This window comes from Chrysemys picta, chromosome 6 (assembly GCF_011386835.1).
Source record: "Chrysemys picta bellii isolate R12L10 chromosome 6, ASM1138683v2, whole genome shotgun sequence".
NCBI classification, from domain to species: Eukaryota; Metazoa; Chordata; order Testudines; family Emydidae; genus Chrysemys; species Chrysemys picta.
Window position 1 is genome coordinate 72,832,555 of NC_088796.1, and position 20,165 is coordinate 72,852,719.

General features: G+C 42.5%; 1 protein-coding gene and 1 long non-coding RNA gene across 17 annotated transcripts in view; one reads left to right on the top strand and one right to left on the bottom strand.

The window, feature by feature from the left end:
* Nucleotides 1-9,476, bottom strand: part of SEMA6A (semaphorin 6A) — a 133,073-nt gene extending 123,597 nt beyond the window's left edge. For 10 of the 16 annotated variants that reach the window (XM_042854657.2, XM_042854656.2, XM_065550357.1 and 7 more), the window contains exon 1: nucleotides 8,830-9,476. The gene's annotated coding sequence lies outside the window, so the exon portion shown is untranslated. The remainder of the gene's footprint in view (nucleotides 1-8,829) is intronic. The other 6 variants (XM_065550358.1, XM_065550355.1, XM_065550354.1 and 3 more) reach the window with 2 other exon arrangements.
* On the top strand, nucleotides 9,457-13,034 carry LOC112059302 (uncharacterized). Its single transcript, XR_002888589.3, has 2 exons — nucleotides 9,457-9,812; nucleotides 11,870-13,034. It is a non-coding gene; the product is annotated as an uncharacterized LOC112059302 (long non-coding RNA).
* The last annotated feature ends 7,131 nt before the right edge of the window (nucleotides 13,035-20,165 follow it).

The window sequence follows — 20,165 nt, forward strand, 5'->3', positions numbered from 1 at the left end:
TACTCCCATCCATAAGGGAAATGTAAAGTGACCAGGGCATATCCGTTTAAAGTGTTAAATCATCAAGGTACCACAATGCTGGATATACTAACACATGTTTTCTCTGTTTAATGGAAAAGATTTGGGGGGCTAATTTCAGCCTCGGGGAAAGTCACATCACAGGATCAAAAACTTCTGTGTCACATGAAAGTACAAAACTTCACTATATGGATTTCTGGGCCCAGAAATCTGCGGAAGCTAACAGCAATTAAAGCCTTGTTATCCCCTCCAATTTACTTTAAATTGTTGGACTTTGAAATCAGTCATTTGGTATAATTCATGAAGGAGGGTTATGTATAGTAGGCACATGTACTAAAACTATTGATCTTTTTGGAAAACTGATAAGCTGGTGTAGTGAAATCCCAAACTGAAGCTCTGAAGCTCATCCTTGAATGAAGCTAGCCATTTTACAGTAAAAAGGGGCTAATTTTTCAGATTAGTTCCATTTATAATGAAGTCAAGCTTTCTTTAATCTCACTGCACAGCTTTTAGTATGATGCCTTGCTTGATATGAATTTTACAGGTTTCTTTTTTGAAGGGAAAATACTGGTCAAGTTTATCTATATGGGAATCAAATTGCATTATTAAAACTGGAGGGAAGCACTTGATTCCTGTTTGAGAAACCGGAAATAAAATCGAACAGAAAATGGGATTTAAGAATCTGCTAAAAACGAATGGTTCATTCCTTCTCACGCTGAAGTCAATGGGAATTTTGCTTCAATGGGAAGACAGGCAGATCCATAATTTTCTTACCAAAAGAAAGCTGTGCAGTATTTTACATCGTATATGACAGACACAAACAATTAATTAGAGTGAGAAATGCATATTGTGCTATAGTTAGTGTTTCTTACTATACCAGTTTACTAGTCTACCACTTTTCCCCCCACTATCAAACAAGACACCATTTTACAGGTGAGCTACTAGTATCTGCTTCTACTTCTGCCTATACAAAGCTACAAATGATTTAATATTATAATTAAAAACAGATACTACAACCTTAAAGAAAAGTAAATGTTTGTTCTCATACAGTGCTGAAAGAGAACTAGTTCTGAATGCCAAAAGTTTACTTCCTTTTTTCCCTGCTGAATAACTCAAATGGCCACTGTAACCAGTAAAATGTTCCTCACTGTGAACGGAGACCTCCCTCCCCAAAAAGGAAGGGTTAAATTAAGCTAATAATAGAAACTAAACAAATGTTTACTCTGTCAAAAACATGATGTCATGTACCTAGGCCCAAGAGATTCTAAAACAGATTACCTGGACTGCTTATTAGTAAACCCTAAATGCCCTAATTTACCCAACCATTTATCAACAGTCCTAATGAAAAGCCTTTCCTGCTCTTGCAATAGATAAAAGTAGCCATTAGTCTCTGAACTGTACATTTTTACCAGCAAGACTTAGCAAGAAGCAAATCTTGAGATTAAAAAATCAGCTGGATGTTCACATAACAAGGTCCAGAGAGACATATCTAGGAGTTGCCTCTTTCAATCCAACACTGAATTATGTTGGAAGCTGTTTTCTATTCTTTTAGAGCTCTACTAGTGCCAAAATAATGGCAAGGTTTGCAAGTCCTAGTATATCTCAAGCCTTTCCCAAGGCACCCCAACACTATCTGAGACACTGAAACTATGGCAACCGAATAAGAAAGCAGCTTCCATGATTAATAGATGAAGATCCCAGCGACAGTGTCTAGGTAGGCCATAATTCAAGAAAGCAGGAGAAATTAGCATAGAATCCATCTCAAACTACCAATAAAAAGTAGATTTTGATAGGCATCAACAAAACTGGGCTTTTGTTCTTTTAAGTCCAAAACATTGTTTAGATGCTCATTTATATCACACTGAAAAGACGGGTTTCTCCCATACAAGTGACAGATAAAAATCCACCAGAACGATGAAGGGAACAATACAGACAATTTCCTACCTGGACATTTCAAAGCCAAATGCAAGCATATCTAATATTGGAATCATCCAATTGAGGCTGCATAGCTGGGTATAAGAAGTGGGGGTAATGTTTGCTGGGGTTGGGAATATGTTGGGATACAGTTTTCCGCATTGTGTTTGGGATTCATAAGAGGTACATTCCTTTTCATCAGCAACATCAGGACACTCATTTTCACTGCTGGAGGCTAGTGGTTACTACAACATTGATGAAAGGCCTGGAACATTTATAAAAATGCATAATAAATAAGTAAGTCACTATCCCCTCCAGGAAAACTTCTGATACATACCCTCTATTCATTGGTCTCAGGCTACCCTAAAAACCCCATAACAAAAACACTCTTCACTTCTTTCTACTTCCATAAACATTTGGTTTCCACTGAAGGCAATTAGATATAGAAACCACAGATGTATTGGAACATACTTTCTTCTTAACCTACCACTAAGGGCCCAATTTTGCAATCCTTCATGCAGGCAAAAATCCTATTAATTTCAATATGGCATGAACATTTAACAAATATTTTTGCAGAAATCCCCTCAGTAGCAGTTTTGTTTGATAACCACAGAAAAGAAATAGGAGAAGGCAGCATATTAAACATTCCAAGTATCTGCTCTAAAATACTGTATATAGAAATAGCTATTACTAACAATACTTAAAAAAAAAAAAAAAGGTCATCATGAATGCAGTGAATTACCATATGTCTTCACTCTTGAGATACAGCAACTGGCAGTTCTGTTAATAGCTAGTTTATCTATTTCATTTTACATCTCTGTTTCAACCACTACAGATATATTTTGGGAACCAAAAAATATCCTTTCATACAAGAAAATCTCTGTATTTCACACACAGCATTACCTACCCCTCTTTTTAGCTGATAAATAACTATAATTCCAAACTGTGGAAGGCCCTGGAAGACTGAACTTTCATGGGGTTTCACATTGAATTATGGGATAATGTGGTTGTGGTTCTTTTCTAGTTGTTCTTGCTTTTTAAAAGTTGTTTTCATAAAGTGATATCTATTTCAAATTGTAAAATTATGCCTTGAGTCAAACTCTAAATTTCAAAAAACATTAGGTTGGCAGCCTTATTTCTGTTCATCTGGTGCACAAAAGCCAAAAATTTGCTGATTTTGTGTGGAGGGAGGAAGTGGGATATTTCCTATGTGTCTCTTCCCTTCTCTATTTCCTGTGGCCCCTTCATTAACCATTAGCAGCTTTTCTGCTTCTGAAATGTAAAAAATAATGAGTCCTTCTATGGATATATTTTTAAAATAAACTATGACTTTCTGAACGATTGATTTCTTAGCTATACGTCTTTACTTTTAAAATTATTTTCATTTCCCTTGTTGCTTTGACCCTTTCAGAGCTCACTATTGCTAAAAAGCGACAGGCAAGATCAGTTTGTGCTTTGGAGATCTTCAGAAGAAATTTAGGATCTGCAAAAAATGGCAATTCAGTAAGGGGCACTCTTCCCTCTAAGTGCTATATCAATATCCCAGCTTTGTGCTTGGAGGCACTATACATCTACCAGTGCCACTCTTTGGATGAGCCCTAAGCCAAGTTCTTGACCACTTGTGATAATTAAATATCCCCAAAAATGTAAATTTCAGTGCTCAATTATTTCCACCATCTGGAATATTGATTTAGTTGATAAAATAGATTTGTGCATCATAAGAAAAGGAGAGATGTTAATTCTGGTGCCAGACCAAATTCCAACTGGAAATTAAGTTCTGCTTGCCCAATGCTGCAAACACCTTGGGTTAATCAATTATTTGTTGTCAAGGTCCAAATTTCTTGGTCAAGATATAGTCAAGGTCCAGACTCCAGAGAAAGTAATACAAAAATAATAACAATGATGATAATAGTAAGTAAATACTGTAAAAAGATTTTGTGGTCTATTCAAAAGTGTCTGGTGGTCTGGATTTGGCCCCGGGTCTGCCTACTGACTACCGAGTGACTTTACTCAGATGTGTGGCCCCACTGAGATCAAGTAAAGTTACTCACCAGCCTAAGAGTTCACAGATCAGGATCCAATTTTCTCTGCTTCCTATCCTAACAGTTGTGTACTGCTGCTGTGTGCTATTGAACAACAATTCCACTCTGTACCAGAGGTGGCCACATTTCGTTGTCAAAGTGATCTCCATATATTCCTTACCCACCTCATTGTAATGCTATGGAGGACAATTGGTTAATGGTTGTAAAATGCTTTAAGAATCACCAGGTGTGCTGGTAGGTGTAAGAGGGAATTAAAAGACATGGAGTTCAGCACAATTTATTACGGACCTGACTCTGACCTCACTCAAATCAGAGCATTGATACAGAGCTTTAGGGCCATATTACCATTAAGGGTTTCATACTGCAAGGATGTGCTCAGCACCTCACTATATCAGGCCCTGACTATGGACCATTTCTTACCATAGGATAGAATTTCCAGTGTAGGGACTTAATCCTGCAAACTCTTGCTCACCAGAGTAATCTCTGCTTACATGATCCCATTTTACTTTAATGAAACTACTCAGAGGAGTAAGGATTATTCACGTGAGTCAGCTTTTGAAGATCCGGCTCTGGAATTGACATTACTAGTGAAGTCAGATGGAAAAAAAAAGGTAAAAGAAAGCAGCATCTGTACCTGTTTAGGAATATAAGATTTCTATTTTAGTATCATTAGCCTTTCTCCCTACATATGGTTTGCCAACATATATAAAAATATATCAGAATGAATATTACTTTCCAGATTTTACTCTGTAGTTTGTTTTGAGCATTTTATTATCATGTATGGTAGCCATGTATTATACACAAAACATTTGTTTGGGTAGCATAACAATGTGTTCCTGCAAACAAGTAGGCTGCAACCCACGTGTTATCTCAGGCCAATTTAATCCTAAAACATTTTATGTCTTCCCTCTGTAAACCGTGTGAACTCCTTTCAGATGTATTTATGTATGGCTCTTCTCGCTCTTCAAAACAAGATGACAAATTTCCCCTTTCCTTACAAAAACACACACACAAACAGGTTCACAATCACCTATTTCCTTTTTAATGCGAACAGTTCTATTTTGGATTTATCACAGGTCATTAATTTGCTCCTTTTTAAAAAATCAATGAATCAATGAAAGCAGCTCCTTATCTATACCCTCTGCTACCTATTTCTTCTGACTCCAATTGCAATAGCTGCCCTCCTCAAATTACAAACATTAAAAAAGGGGCCATAGCTACCATCTACTTTTATCTTCAAGTAATTAAGACATGTTAAATACACATGTTCCTAGTAAATTTTAGCCCAATTATCCCCCTCTTTCAGGAGTATTGGTTTAGCTGATAAAGTAGATTTTGCCACCATAAGAAAAATATACAGTTCTAATGTAAACTAATTGAGAATATGCAAAACATCTGTGAGCATATGATTCTTTTCACTCAAACTATTCACTCATGTTTCATATCTTCTTTGACTCCTATTATATGAAAAGCAAATGTAGCAAATATCTTGTATTGCATGAAATTAATTATTCTTAAAAAAACATCAGTTTATCATTTACAGAGATAAGGCTGGATCCTGCAGTCCCTTGACTAAACTTCCATTGAAGTCAGTGGAAGATTTTCCTGAACAAGGAGTATAGAATTGCACCCATATTTTTTATATTTAGGGTTTATACAAGAAGAATATGCCCTTTGTCTTATTGTCTTTGGGTCTTTTATAAATGGTTACCAATATAAAAATTGGATGTTTTATATTCTAAAGAAAACTATAAACAGAGAAACACATTGGCACTGTAGGTGGTTTGGGGTTTTTATTTTATTACTCATGCCAGTAGTTCCATTCAAAGTCCTGTGGGACTACTACTGTAAGGAAGGGCTTGCTGGCAATGGCCCACTTTTCTTCAAAATATGCTGGCCAGCCCCATTAACCAAAACAAGGTCATTTGTCTTTTTCATTATTTTTTCCTGAAATCCACAAACCAATCTCTAAAAACAGTAATATTTAGGCACATCTTAAACCAGTCGAATAATCTGGGCAAGAGCTGCATAAAGGGCCTGATCCTGCAAGCGTTCTTTCTGTAAGTAATTTTTACTCACTGGAAGAGTCCTATTGAAGTAAATGAATTTACTCCTGTGAGTAAAGATTACTCGCATGAGGAATGATTGCAGGATGGGGCCCAAAGTAAATAAGAATGTGTAAACCAAACTCACAGTTACTGAAATTGTTTTTACAAAGACAGGATAATAGCTGGAGACAAGATTTTGCCCCTATATTTAAGGTTGGGTTAATAATTAACGTTAGTTCTGGTTTATATTAAGCAGGAGTTATCAGGGTGTATTTCAAATAATACCATACTATATGTAGACCAGAGATAGAAAGTGTTTGGGATGATTTAACTCTCCTGTTATGTATTTACAGACCCAAACATGCCCACCCCCCAATTAGGAATTTCCATTTTTTATTTATAGCCAAGTTAATTAAAGCCACTATTTCTGTATCTGCAATGAACTTTATGATCTTCATTCTGCCTCAATTTAAAGAGGTCTGAAAATGCATAAACATTGGCATAAGTATGTAGGTTTACAAACATACTTAAAGACCAGCTAATTATCTTAGGAAAGAAGAAAAGAGAAGAACAAATTTCCTTCTAAACAAGTGGTCAAGCAGACATGTAGGAAGAACCCAATAATTACTATATTACAACTAGCCATTAAATAGTCACTCATGAGATTCTTTGACTATGGTTAAAAAAAGCCCTACTGCCTTAACTTTGTCAAAGCTGCTGGGAGCCTAGCTTCAAAGGAACAGGGAAAGCTGTGGTTTTTACATTTAACCCTTCCTCTGGATGTCAGTCATCAGCACCAGTTTCCCCTCCTCTCATCACAAGCAAAGCTAGTTGGAAGTAAAGCAAAAATCTTTGGCACAGAGCGCTCCGTGCAGCCCAAACCAGATGCCTTTTCACACTTTCAAACTTTCACTAACATTTCCCGGGCCACGAGAATGCCCCAAATGGCTTCACTGGCCCCGGAGCCAACAATCCCCTGACCCAGACTGATTTATCTAATAATTGTTACTTCTGTAATTGCTTGTAGGAGGCCAGCAGCCACCAGCTCTCAACTTTCCCCCTTCCCCCAGGCAGTCTCAGTTCTGCTCCACTTTTCCAATACACCAGCAGGCAGGAAAACAACTCATGGGGATTTGCAGGCTCAGGCTCCCACTTTCGCTCATGCAAATTCACAGCCAGAGCACTTAATGCACATTACTCTCAACTGAGAGCTTTTCATGCTCCTGCACACACACACAAAAAATCCCTCCCACCAGCAGCATCCTCCCTGCCACTATCATCCCCCTCCGCCCCCTGCTGCTGGCTGGGATTTCGGTGGTGAGAGTGGCGGAAAGTCCTCTGGCCCTTTCAGATCTAACACTCTCTGTCTGAAATAGTCCGGAGGGCGAGGGGGCTTATCGCCATCCCAGGACGGTTCCTTCTTACTCCCTACAGCAGGGAGCCCCCCTCGCCTCCCCTTCCCTTTCCCTTTCCCCCGCCTTGTATTTTTCACCCAGGCAGCACTTTTAGGAGGGAGCTCGGAACAAACACTCCATTGTGCGATCCAGGCCTGTTATTTCCTTTTAGACAAACTTTGCCATGGGGTTGCCTGGTTCCCCGGGGTCTGAAGGGTCGGGGGGGGGGCACACACTGGGGGAGCAGCAGGGCAAGGGCGCTCAGAGGAGGGAAAGGGCGAGGGCTTTGGTTTCCTAAAGGACCGTGTTATGGCTCCTTCATGCTCGGGTCAGTGCGGACAGTTGGCAAGAGCGGGTCAGCCCCGTGGTCCTTCCAGTGTGGCTGGCAGGACCATGGGGGAGGGAGTGCCTGAGCCGCCCCCACCCCAGTGCCAGAGGAGCTGACAGCAGCGGCGAGAGGGGGCGGGGAACAGTCCTGCCCGAGAGCCACCTTCGCTCGGAGCCGACTGGCGCTGCGGGGAGTCAGCCCGTGGTGGCTCCCGACACATACACACACCCCAGCTAGGAGTGGGGGGGACAGCGCCAGAGCCTCCCCTGCTCCCTGCTGGCAAAGCAATGACAGGAGCCCGCGGCTGGGAGGGGGAGATCAGCCCGGAGCGCCAGCCCCATGCTAGCGAACAAAGCCAGCCAGGCAGCAGCGCACATCCACACCCAGGGACCAGCATGGGCACGGGGGGCGCGGGGCAGAGCGTGTGGGGCTCCCAGCTGGCAGGAGGCCCCTTTGTTCCACACCCAGCGCCCCTGTCAATAACAACAGCGTCAATACCCGGGTTAAAGAGCAGCGCCCAGGGATTACGCACGTGCAAGGCGCCCACATTGTCCCCATAACAAAGACTCGCCAGCTCCCCCCGTGACGCTCTGCAGCCCCGGGATGAGCAGCTAAAGGCGGGGGCTGGGAGCCCCAGAGCCCGCTCCCGGCCCGCTTTGGATCTCTCATACGGGCGCCCCGCACCGCAGGCAGCGCGCACGCCCAGCGGCGGGGCAAAGCAGCCCGGCTCCGCGTCCGCTGCGAACAAGCGGGGCTGAGTGAGGCGCAAGGACAAACGCCTTCAGCCCCGCTAGCGCCCGAGCCCCATAGGGACGCCCCGGTGTGCCAGCGGGCTGAGCAACTCGACTGATAAAAAAGGCAGCCCAAGCCGCAAGCTGACCGGGCAGGGGCAGCAGCACAACGTGTGCTAGGGCGGGCGGCTCTCCCCCGCCTTCCCGAAGCGCTGCCGAGCTAGAAACCAGCAGCCAACCTTAACCACACACCGAACACGCTTCTCCCGGACCCGCCAGTGCAAGCCAGGAGGAGCCTTCCTTTGCAAGCAACCCAAAGGATTAGATATAGATATGGAGCGGGGAGTACTGTACCTTTTCGGTGCATGTATCTAGGCAGCTAGAGGACAGAACTAGCTGATGTAGTGTCCCATTTAGTAATCCATTTAAGGGGATCTCTCTGGGAAACTGGATCCACTCTCTCCTTTGCAATCCTTTGTCATTACTACATGTGTGCTTCTTTGGGGGATGGGATGTTTAATATTGCTACTTTCTGGAATGCAAATGCAATTTGCTCATTTCCAATGACGGGAGAGAAAAGGGGGAAGAGGAAAAAAGGTTTAGCAACTCCTCTCCAAACCCAAATTCCACTAGGATCCCACTCCAGGAAGTCCCCTTCAGTCGAATCTTAGGAGATAAGTCATTTCAGGGTCTTGTCCTGCTCCCTTTCTACCAAAAGTGCGCCAGGTGTAGAGGCTGCTTCAGGAAAACTCCTAGGCAGGCGGCACTCTGTGTGCCACGGCAGGAAAGCGCGGTTGCTTTAGCCCAAAGCTCCTGGTCATTGAACTGTGTTTGTAGAGGAGTTCAGAGCAACCTCTCTCCCTTTGCCCTGCCTCTCTTCCCACTGCTAGTCTCCGAGTCCCAACTCCTCTGTCAAAGGAAGGCAGCTTCGCTGCGGGTGGAGTCAAATCCCGGACTGGATCTCTCCAGATGGACTCACTTGATTCCACCCACCCTTCTTCTCCAGTCCCTTGCTGTACCGAACAAGGATGAGCATGTGCAATGGGTAGGGGATAGGGTGAGAGCATGGCGAGTTTCCAAGTGGATATTCCCCCTCCCCCTGACATATACAAACAAGAAGGTAACGAAAGTGAAGAGCTGGAAAAGCCCTTACCCCATATACAGCATTTATGTACAGTACTGTGTTTGTAATCAGGACTGGGGATAAAGCAGTGATGAGAGAAGTATTACTGATTCTTCACGCAGAAAAGGGCAAGGAAGAAGTGCTCCAGGAGACGAGATACAAGAAAGGATTTGCTCATCGATTTTCTTAAATGAAAAAATTTTAAAGGATGAGGGTAAGTGAATTAAGACTTTCTAATTCTGAGAACTGTTCCAGTGCTCAAATCCTAGAGCAATGAACATCCTACACACAAAGCGAATTGACTATAAGATATGTAAATATATGTAAAATAACTGTTCAGTACATAGTATTCTTATACAAATAAGTAGATATAACAGCTCTTGAAAGAAAAATATATGCCAAGAATAAACTAACAGAACTATGATAGTCTGAACACTGTGCTTGAAATTTTGTATTTATATGCAATGAGAAATGTTTTATTTAAATCCTTAATAAAGTGAATGTAGTGCCAATAAAAAATCCCCAATAAAAATACCTACACACGCACATTTTAAATATTTATTTTATACAGGTGCATGAAGAGAGGAAAAGGGATAACCTTTCTTCTACAAACATTAACTTGCCAAGACACAGCCTCCATCCATCGCCCGCGTTAAAAAAAGACTTTTTAAAGGAAACTTGCCAAAGGCCAATACATCCTCACTCCTCTCCATTCCCAAGGCATATCCTTATTTCTACCCCATATGTATATGCTTATGTCTACGTCAGATTTGTACTGAGTGAGGCAACCATAAATGTTGAAAATGCTGGCAATCGAAATTTTCCACCACCGCGATTGTTCCGGGTCCACTAAAACTGTTTTCCATACCAGTAGCAATGTTTCGTTTTAAGAGAAAGCAGCAGCAAAAGAGCAGGGAGCTATACTTGTATATCAAGGTCTGCAGGACAGAGCTGAAAAGATGACAATGAAAAAGTGCCTGGAGTCAAAAACAAATCAGAAGCCTCAGGTGGTCTAACTTGCACCTCTGAAACCTAAGTGCCACTGCGTATGTACACAAGTTACACAGCATATGCCTATATTATAAGTACAGTCTGTGTGTACAGTGTATCTCAGATGATATGATTAAGAACACACGCACACAATAGCTCTACCTAGAGGGGTTTAGCCTTGGGAGAAAGACGTCTCCGAGCTGTCTCTTGCTGTTTTCCCTGTGTGCCAGAAGGGGCCGTTGCACTAATTCGCCTGGGCAAACAATGCGAGGCTTGATTAAATTTGCAAAGTTGCTGCCTGATCCGTTTTCCTCTGAAGGCGACGGCAAAACTCCCACTAACTTCAATGGCAGCAGGATCGGACGTCTGAGTTGCGCACGTATTAGCACAGCGGGAGCTCCCCTGCCTCCTGTCATGCTAGCATGGTACTGTGGCGCACTTCTCAGCTGCGAGTTCAGTTTGTGTGCGCAGATACACAGACACAGCTCCTCCCGCTCCAGTCTCTGCTCTGTACAGATAGACGCATGCTACGTATATCTCCAGCTACCGCTATTCAGTTTCCACAACGCATGTTATATGGAGAAGTATTCCATTCTATTGTGTAACCTCCTAATCGCATTTTACTGACATTAAACATTCACGGAGGGCACTAATCTGCAGTACCACGATGCCATCCGTCCGATGGCCCTCTAGGGAAATAGGGCTAGTCGTGTTTGGCAGATCAGGTCCCAGTTGTCTTCCCCACCCCACCAATCCCAGTTTGTTAGCTGCTGGCTGGGTTAATCCGTCCGTGTCTCAGAGCCAGTGAAAAGCAAGAACAGAGCTAATAAATTAATCCTCCGGTTTCCCACCCCCCGCCCAGCAACCCTGCTGCTACCGCTGCCAGTCAATGCTGCTACTCCGGCGAGTGGCTGCACTAGCGCCCCCCAGGCTCAGGTGCGGTGAAGGAACGGTGCAGCCTGCCTTTCACTCTTGGCTCCAGCAGCAGCCCCAGCCCCACACTCCGCGGTTGATTTACATGTTAATTGTGTCTGGGAAAACTTCTTTAATTGCCGGAATTAGGCAGAGCAAACGGATTGTTTCACAGGCTGAACCAAATTAATTCCAGGTTTAGCTCCTTCCCTTAGAGAAACAAACAATTAAGCTGTCTTGTTTTCTTTATGGATATCGTTGAAATGGGAGACACGTTGCTTTTCTAGAGAGGGCGGGGTGGGGTTTTCTTTCGCAGGGTGTATTTGTTATTTTGAATATTAATGTTTATTTATTTATTTTATTTCACAGAGTCGTTATATGAAGAGGATATTTCTACTGGCACAATCCAACCAGTAATACACTGATTTACAATTGCTTACCTTTTCATAGCATATCACTAAAGAAAGCTGTGTCCCACCTCTCTGATTTTCCAAATCCCTGCTGCATCCAGTTAGACAGCTATCATTTTAAACCGTTTGGATTTCGATTATGAGATGAAACTGTAGTGGAAGCCACGTGTAAATCCGCTCGCTTGGAGCTCTGAGACTCTTTTACCAGTGCCTTTGTGACAGCAAGAAAAGGAGCGGGGGGAATAAAAGCAAAAGATCCCCCATCCCCCTTTTGCTGATTTCAGCCTGTTCCTTCTCTGACTGCTGCCGCTGAAACCTAGAGGCTATATGGTCAAAACCTGACACTCACAGACAGGATTGACGTTCAGAGTCCTCAATCCCACTTCAATCAGTTGGTCTCCAGTTTGAAACAAAGCACTGCTTGGGACGTGGGAGGGATGCAAACCACAGTGGAGTCTCTTTACAGTGAATGAAGTGCAATTCAGTGCAGCACATGGAGACTTCTCAAGGATCTTAAATCTGGCTATAAAACATAACCTTTAAAGTCCTGGGAAGGAGCTAAACTATAACCTGAATTCATTTGGGGGGGATGCAAGACCATCTCCTCTTGTCTTGATCTAACTAGTGTGCAAATGTTTCCTAACAATACTTTTACTGTATCTGTGCCCCATGAATAGATCCACAGGGTTGCTGTCCTTTCCCTTTCAACAATAATTCTACTGTACTGCATTGAATCTTTAGCTCCATTCACTTTTTATATCAAATTATTGTTTGGGAAATTAAAAAATAACTGGAGCAGAATAAGATGAAAAATATCAAAGATTAAACAACCTAGATCTGTAACTAAAAAAACAACAACAAAAAACAATAACAAAATTGCATATTTTCTTGAGGTCTTCAATTGTATGGTATGGACCTTAATGTCTTCAAGAATAATTTCCATCTTCCAGATCTCAACTGACCCATGTTACAACAGCCGCCTCAAGTAATACATTTCAGAACCAGATAAGTGAAATGATGGATTTACTAGCTGGCCATAAGAAGCATGGCATTAAAATAATTACTTGTTTATGACAACTGTTTTTCTGCCTTTTACTTTTATATAATAAAAGGACTGCTAGAAATTGGCTTTGCTGTGGTATTTGTTTTAGGATCTAAAGTTACACACAAACACATTCAATTTCTAGCTGTTAGATTACAAGGAAAAGGATTTTTCTGGTATCAAGAAAATTTCCCCACCCCCAGTCCTCGACAGTTTAAACCAAATATGTACTTAGAGTAATTTTCTAACCAAAGGAACAGAGACGTTATATATTTTCTTTCGTTTCACTGGAAATTTAAAACAAGACAGCTCTGCACCAAGCAGAATAATTGCTGAGGATGGATAAACTGAGTGATGAATCCTGCTCACCTTAATAAGTTAACTTGCTGGGCCTATGCAGGTGAATATGATGAGGAGGATTTGGCCCCATTAGCCTACTTTTTATTGTAGGGTAAAGGTACTGGCTAACTGCCACTTCACATGCCTAAATCCCAGAATCAGTCCACTAAGATTCACTAAACCCCTGCTCTGTTGCCCCAGAACCCTATAGGTGCCTAAACTGGCTCAGCACCTAAATTTTTACAGTAAGAGTTCCCTAGGTGCTTATGTTACTGCCTCTGAGCATAAGCCGTACATGAGGCATCCAGACACTTAAAACTCAGGGCGATGCATAAACTGGGGACAAAATAGGTATTCCTCCATATAAACTGCCTGCAGGACCTAATCCTGTAATCGCACCAAGACCTTGCCTACTGGATCAGGCCTCTATAGGTGAGCTTTGCACAAAATGGGGAGAGGAGGAGCTCCTTCCTAACTTTTAGCCACTGGTTAGGGTACTCACCTGGGATGTGGGAGATGCCTAGGTCAAGTAGCGCCTCCACCTGAGGAGATGGGATTGTGAACTAGGATCTACCACCTCTCAGGTGTGTACCCAAATCACTGGGCTATGGGATATTCTGATGTGGGGCACCCTAAATTTCTCCTGTTGAAGTTGCACTGTGGCTAACAAATAAAAAGAGTCACTGGAGCAGGGGTACTGAATTCTGGGTCTCCCACCTCCCAGTTCAGGCTAAAGAGTCAGCATGATTCTCATACTCTATCTGTACCTCTCTCTCTCACCTGATAACTTGAGATGGCTAGAGCACTGTGTTGGGAGACCCAGAATTCAGTACCCCTGCTCCAGTGACTCTTTTTATTTGTTAGCCACAGTACCACAGCTTCAACAGGAGAGTGTGAGGGAGCCCCACATCAGAATATCCCCTAGCCCGACTGTTAGGGCATCCAACTGCAAGATGGCAGATTTCTGTTCAAATCCCATCTCCCTCTTAGATGGAGGGGGAACTTGAACATGGGGTTCTCCCACATCCCAAGTAAGTGCCCTAACCACTAGGCCAAAATTCATGAGGGAGCTCCTAAATGCCAAGGCCAAAAGGGACCATTGTGATCATCTAGTCTGATCTTCTGTATAACACAGGCCATAGAATTTCCCCAAAATAATTCCTACAGCAGATCTTTTAGAAAAACATCCAATCTTGATTTTAAAATTGTAAGTAATGGAGATTCCACCATGATCCTTGGTAAATTGGTCCAATGGTTAATTACCCTCAGTGTCAAACATGTACACCTTATTTCCAGTCTGAATTTGTTTAGCTTCAACTTCCAGACATTGGATCTGCTGCACTGAAGAGCCCATTATGAAATATTTGTTCTCCATGTAGACATTTATAGACTGTAATCAAGTCACCCCTTAACCTTCTCTTTGTTAAGCTAAATAGATTGAGCTCTTTTGGTATGTCTACATAGCAATTAGTGCCACCCAACTGGGGCTTGCAGGGCTCAGGGACTGTTTAATTACGATGTAGACATTCAGGTTTGGCTAGAACCCAGGCTCTAGGACCCTGCAAGGTGGGAAGGTTCCAGAGTCTAGGCCAGGGGTCAGCAACCTTTCAGAAGTGATGTGCTGAGTCTTCATTTATTCACTCTAATTTAAGGTTTTGCCTGCCAGTCATACATTTTAACGTTTTTAGAAGGTCTCTTTCTATAAGTCTATAATATATAACTAAACTATTGTTGTATGTAAAGTAAATAAGGTTTTTAAAATGTTTAAGAAGCTTCATTTAAAATTAAACTAAAATGCTGAGCCCCCCGGACCAGTGGCCAGGACCTGGGCAGTGTGAGTGCCACTGAAAATCAGCTCGTGTGCCACCTTTGGCACACGTGCCATAGGTTACCTACCCCTAGCCTAGGCTCTAGCCAAGCCTGAATATTTATGCTGCAATTAAACAGATCCTTAGTCCAAGCCCCATGAGCCCAAGTCAGCTGGTATAGGCCAGCCGAAGGTGCCTAACTGTAGTGTAGACGTACCCTTTGAGTTTGTCGCTCTAAGGCATGTTTTCTAATAGTTTAAGCATTCTTGTGGCTCTTCTCTGAATCCTCTCCAAGTTATTGACATCCTTCTTGAATTGTGGGGACAAGAACTGGACCTAATATTCCAGCAGCAGTTGCACCAGAGCCAAATACTGAGATAAAATAACTTCTCTACTCAAACGATTCCCGTCTGGGCATTCCAGGGTCACGTTAACTCTTTTGGCCACAGCCTTACACTGGGAGCTCACGTTCAGCTGGTTATCTACCAAGACCCCCAAATCTTTTTCACGGTCACTGTTTCCCGGGACAGAGTCCCCCATATCATAAGTATGGCCTACATTCTTTGTTCCTAGGTGTATACATTTACACTGAGCTACATTAAAATGCATATTGTTTGCTTGTGCCCTCTTTACCAAGTGAAGCAGATCATTCTGAATTACCACTCCCCCAGGCTTGTGTCATCTGCAAACTTTATCAGTGATGATTTTATGCTTTCTTCCAGGTCATTTATAAAAATGTTAAATAGCGTAGGGCCAAGAACCGATCCCCATGGAACCCCACTAGAAACAAACCTGCCTGATGATGTTTCTCCATTTACAATTACAGTTTGAGACCTATTCGTTAGCCAGTTGTTCATCCATTTAATATGTGCATGTTAATTTTATACTGCTCCTTCTTCTTCCAGAAATGGCATAGGCGCCTAGCTCCAAAGAGGATTCCTGGCTGTGAATTGTTAGCAGAGATAGGTGCCTATCTCCTTGATAAGTGTGGGGCTTAACACACACCTCTGTGGTTGGCTCAAGTAGCTCAAGTGGCTAGTTTAGGAGGCTCCCTACCTAGCATGCTAGCTTTTGTGAACTGTAGTCTAAGGCACCTATCTCTCCCCATTCATTGTACAGAAGCTTAGGTGCCTAATTCAGGCTGTATGAATTGCAGTGATTTTCCAGGTGCCATTCTTTTGTGCAGCCAGGCCAAGATGACGTTAAAGTTGGGAGATACATCTGTGTTAAAATGCAAGAATAGAGCACTGAGCAAAAAGACATCTTAATATAGATATGTTTTTGTTCCTTTTCTTAATCTTACTGCAACAAGGAAAGCCCAAACTGTAAATATGATTTCTGTCAAGACAACATTGTTGAATGCCTAGCAAAGTAATTACTCCTACACAGAGAAGATAAGATCCTTCTGTTAATCGCATCAGAGGAATTCTCAAAATTCAGCTGTATTTCAAGTATGTTTAAAAGCAGTTTGACATTAGATGAGTAGATAACCATTCCTTATCACACCATTGCTGGCAGGAAGAAAAAGCTGGGTAAATAGTTAACTTATGGGCGCCCGATCCTGAACTCATTACTTGGGCAAGGAGTCAATGGACATTTTGCCTAAATAAGGGCTATAGAATGAAGCCCGTGATTTAGGAGTTGTAAGCTTTCGACATATTTCAGATATATTGTAAGCGAACTGAAATCAGGGTAAGAGCAGGATGGCCCTGTGCGATGTGCTGAAGGGAGAAATGTGGTTAGAAGGCCACATAATCCACACCAGGGAGAGCAGTGGCTCCACAGCATGATATGTCCCTCCCTGGGAGCCCACAGAGAGCCTCTCTATGACAACTCCACACAACTGGGTTTGCACAGCTGTGGGGAATGATGGAAGGGAAATAGGGTCAGGGAGCAGCTGTTTTATGCAAGATGCTGACTTGGTCAGCCAGTTGTATTTCTGCCAGAAAAATCAGCAGAAACTCATGCTATTGTAGAAGCAACAATTACTTCTCATCTGTGTCATCTGCTTCCCATACAGGGGGAGTGGTGCACAGGCTTGGCCAAAGTAGGTAGTGGCAGCAGAGGTCCTGAGAAAGTCATGGATGGGGTCAGGAGAACAGAGTGACTTGTCCTCTACACAAAGACTCCAGGTATGAGGAGCACAATATGGAAAAGAACTGTAGAATTTAATAGATGTTAAACCAGTAGAGTTCTATAGCTATTTAATAGGGTTCTGCTATGAAATAACTAAAAATATATGGGTCAGATCCTCATTTGATATAAAGTGCCATTATATTGACATCAGTGCAGCTTCCAAAATGACAGCCTTCACATCGTACTCCTGTTACATGTTATCCTGGCCCTTCCTTTCCAGTTTTTATTTTGTTTCAATTTTCTCAGGAACTTATTAGTGTTTATGAACAAATAAGTGAAAAATCAGTGAAAAAATTAACTTCACATTTTCCTGGATAAATATTGGGGGATGGGAGGACAAAAGAAAAGCAACAAATAGAGAAAAGTAAGAATATTGAAAGTAAAAACAGGTTAATGCTGGGCTGCTGACCATGCATCTCTCCTTCTAGGGAAGGGGGTGTTCCAGCTCTTCTTTTTTTAGAAATTGAGCACTAATTGTACACGCATGCATGTGTGTGTGCGTGTGTGTGTGTATATGTCTCTCTCTCTCTTCTACATAATGAATGTCATCAAATTTTAGTTATGTGAAATGTGTTAAAAGACCTTGTCTGGGGCAGCGCAGAAGAACTGTAGGACAAGTTCTATGTGTCTGGCAACTTAATGTAGAAGGTTTGTCACATGTCAAGTGTGAGTGCTTTTAAAGAGTTCTCAAAGTGCATAAAACTGATGTTGTAGCTCTATAAGAAACTCATGCTGCAGAGAATGAGCAAGCTGCAAGATACCAAATTCAGGGCTATGATCTAATTGCCACTGTGAATTATGGGAAGTATGGCCTTGCCAGGTACACCAGACACAGTCTTATAGATGTCTCAGTCCTGGAGGAATCTAAGACTACAAGAATCTCTATTGCTGCAATAAGAATCAGACAATTGACCATCATGAATGTCTACAAACCTCCAAATATTGAATGGCCAAAGCCCGCATTACCATTTTTTCCTCCATCCTGCCATATGCCTTGGTGACCTTAATAGCCACTACTTATAACAGGGTTATAGCAGAAATGATGCAGCTAGTGAGCCACAGACTGGGCCTCATTTTTGACCCCAAACAATCAGAGACTTTTCACTGGGCCAGATGGAACACTGAACACAACTCAGACCTGTGCTTTCTAATGAAAGACAATAGTGGTGTTCCTCTGTAAGCTTCATAAACGGTACTGGGAAACTTTCTTTATGTAGCACACCACATTCTGCATTTTGGCTTTGGAATTTTGCTGATTGAATCAACACCAAAACCGCACTGGAATTTCCACAAAGTGAACTGGGTTGCATATACTGCTGATATTGAAAACGGGATACTGTACCAAGTTGATCCCAGAAAACTATGACCACTTTGTTCACCTTCTTATCAAAGTTGCCATGAAATACATTCTCTGCAGCTATTGCAAGCCTTGCTGGTAGCCAGAGATAAGCACTCTTCAAACAGTATGAGAAGAGCAGTGATCTGGACACAGCAAAAGCACTAATAGAGTCATTGAACTCTGCCCTCCCAAAGAGATGGAATGAGACTGTGGAGGGTCTTGACTTCATTCTTTCCAATTGCGAAGCCTGGGCACTCCTCCATAAGCCTGAAATCACTGACCCAGTAAGACCCCATCAACCAAAAGTGATGGCCAATGCCGTTGCCTCATATCTTCTCTGTAACTCAAAGACCTAAATTAACAAAATGACTGGACTCAAAGTTCAGAAAGAGTTCTTCATATCTGACAAAGCCCCACCACTTCACTGCTCTCATCTCCATATACTATAGAAGATAGGAACAAAGCTCTCATGGCCACTAAAAGTGGAAAAGCTGCTGGCAAGTGTATTTCAGTATGCAATTCTCCAGTTTGGCCAGTACAAAAACCAGATGGGTCATGGCATCTTACTATTGATTATCGAAAATTAAATCAAGTGACTCCAGCTTGTGCAACTGTTGTAGCCAAAATGCCTGACCTAAATAAATCTAAATCCCAAAGCAAAATGGTTTTCTACCATTGATATTGCCAATGGCTACTGGTCAGCACCTGTTTTAAGGAAAGTCAGCACCATCTGGCTTTCATGGTAGAAGAGGCCCAGTACCCTTTCCAAGTCTTACTCCAAGCATTCCGTAATAGTCCATCTATCTTTCATGGACAAATGAAGCAAATTCTGCATAGGTTTTCCAAGCCATCTGTTTTATTTCAGTATGTAGTTGACATTTGTTTAGCAACAGAGACTCAAGAGGAACATCTGGAGTGCCTGGATGAGCTTTTACAAATCATCAAGGAAGCAGGACTGAAGTGTAACTCAACAAAGGTACGACTAATAGTCCCAAAAATGTTTTTGTTTGTTTGTTTGTTTTCAGGTATCACATTGTCTCAAGAAGGTTGAACAGCAGCCCAACAGAAGGTGGATGCAATTCAGGAATGGCCTATGCCCACTGACATAACTTCTTTACCTTCTTTTCTACGTGCACATAATGTAGGTATAGGCAGAATCCCCTCATAAAAAAGGGGTGCCCAGAGTGGGGAAATTGAGCTTCCTCTGGGAAAACTCCAGCAGGAACCATCCGTCTGTTGATCAATCCATGAGTGACCCATCAGACCCTAACACCATCTAGGAGGATGTGGGTATGTCTGTGTAAGCAGAGTCAGGATGAGCTCTACCCTGACATTTGGTGGTGAATTATGGCGAGTGTGGAAAAGAACTCCAGGGGCTGATCTTGTTTGCATAGACACACCCACCCGCCTGGCATGAAACAACAGCAACTGAAAGTGGTTACTTTGGCTGGTTTGGGATCCCCAGTTTCTCTGTTATTGGGGCAGGAAGAATAAAGTTTTGTTACCCTGATTCTGTGAATCAAGGCCAGTGGAACTGTTGTATGACAGAAGGACTGCCATTAGCTAAGTAGCATTTGCTTGACAAGGGGCA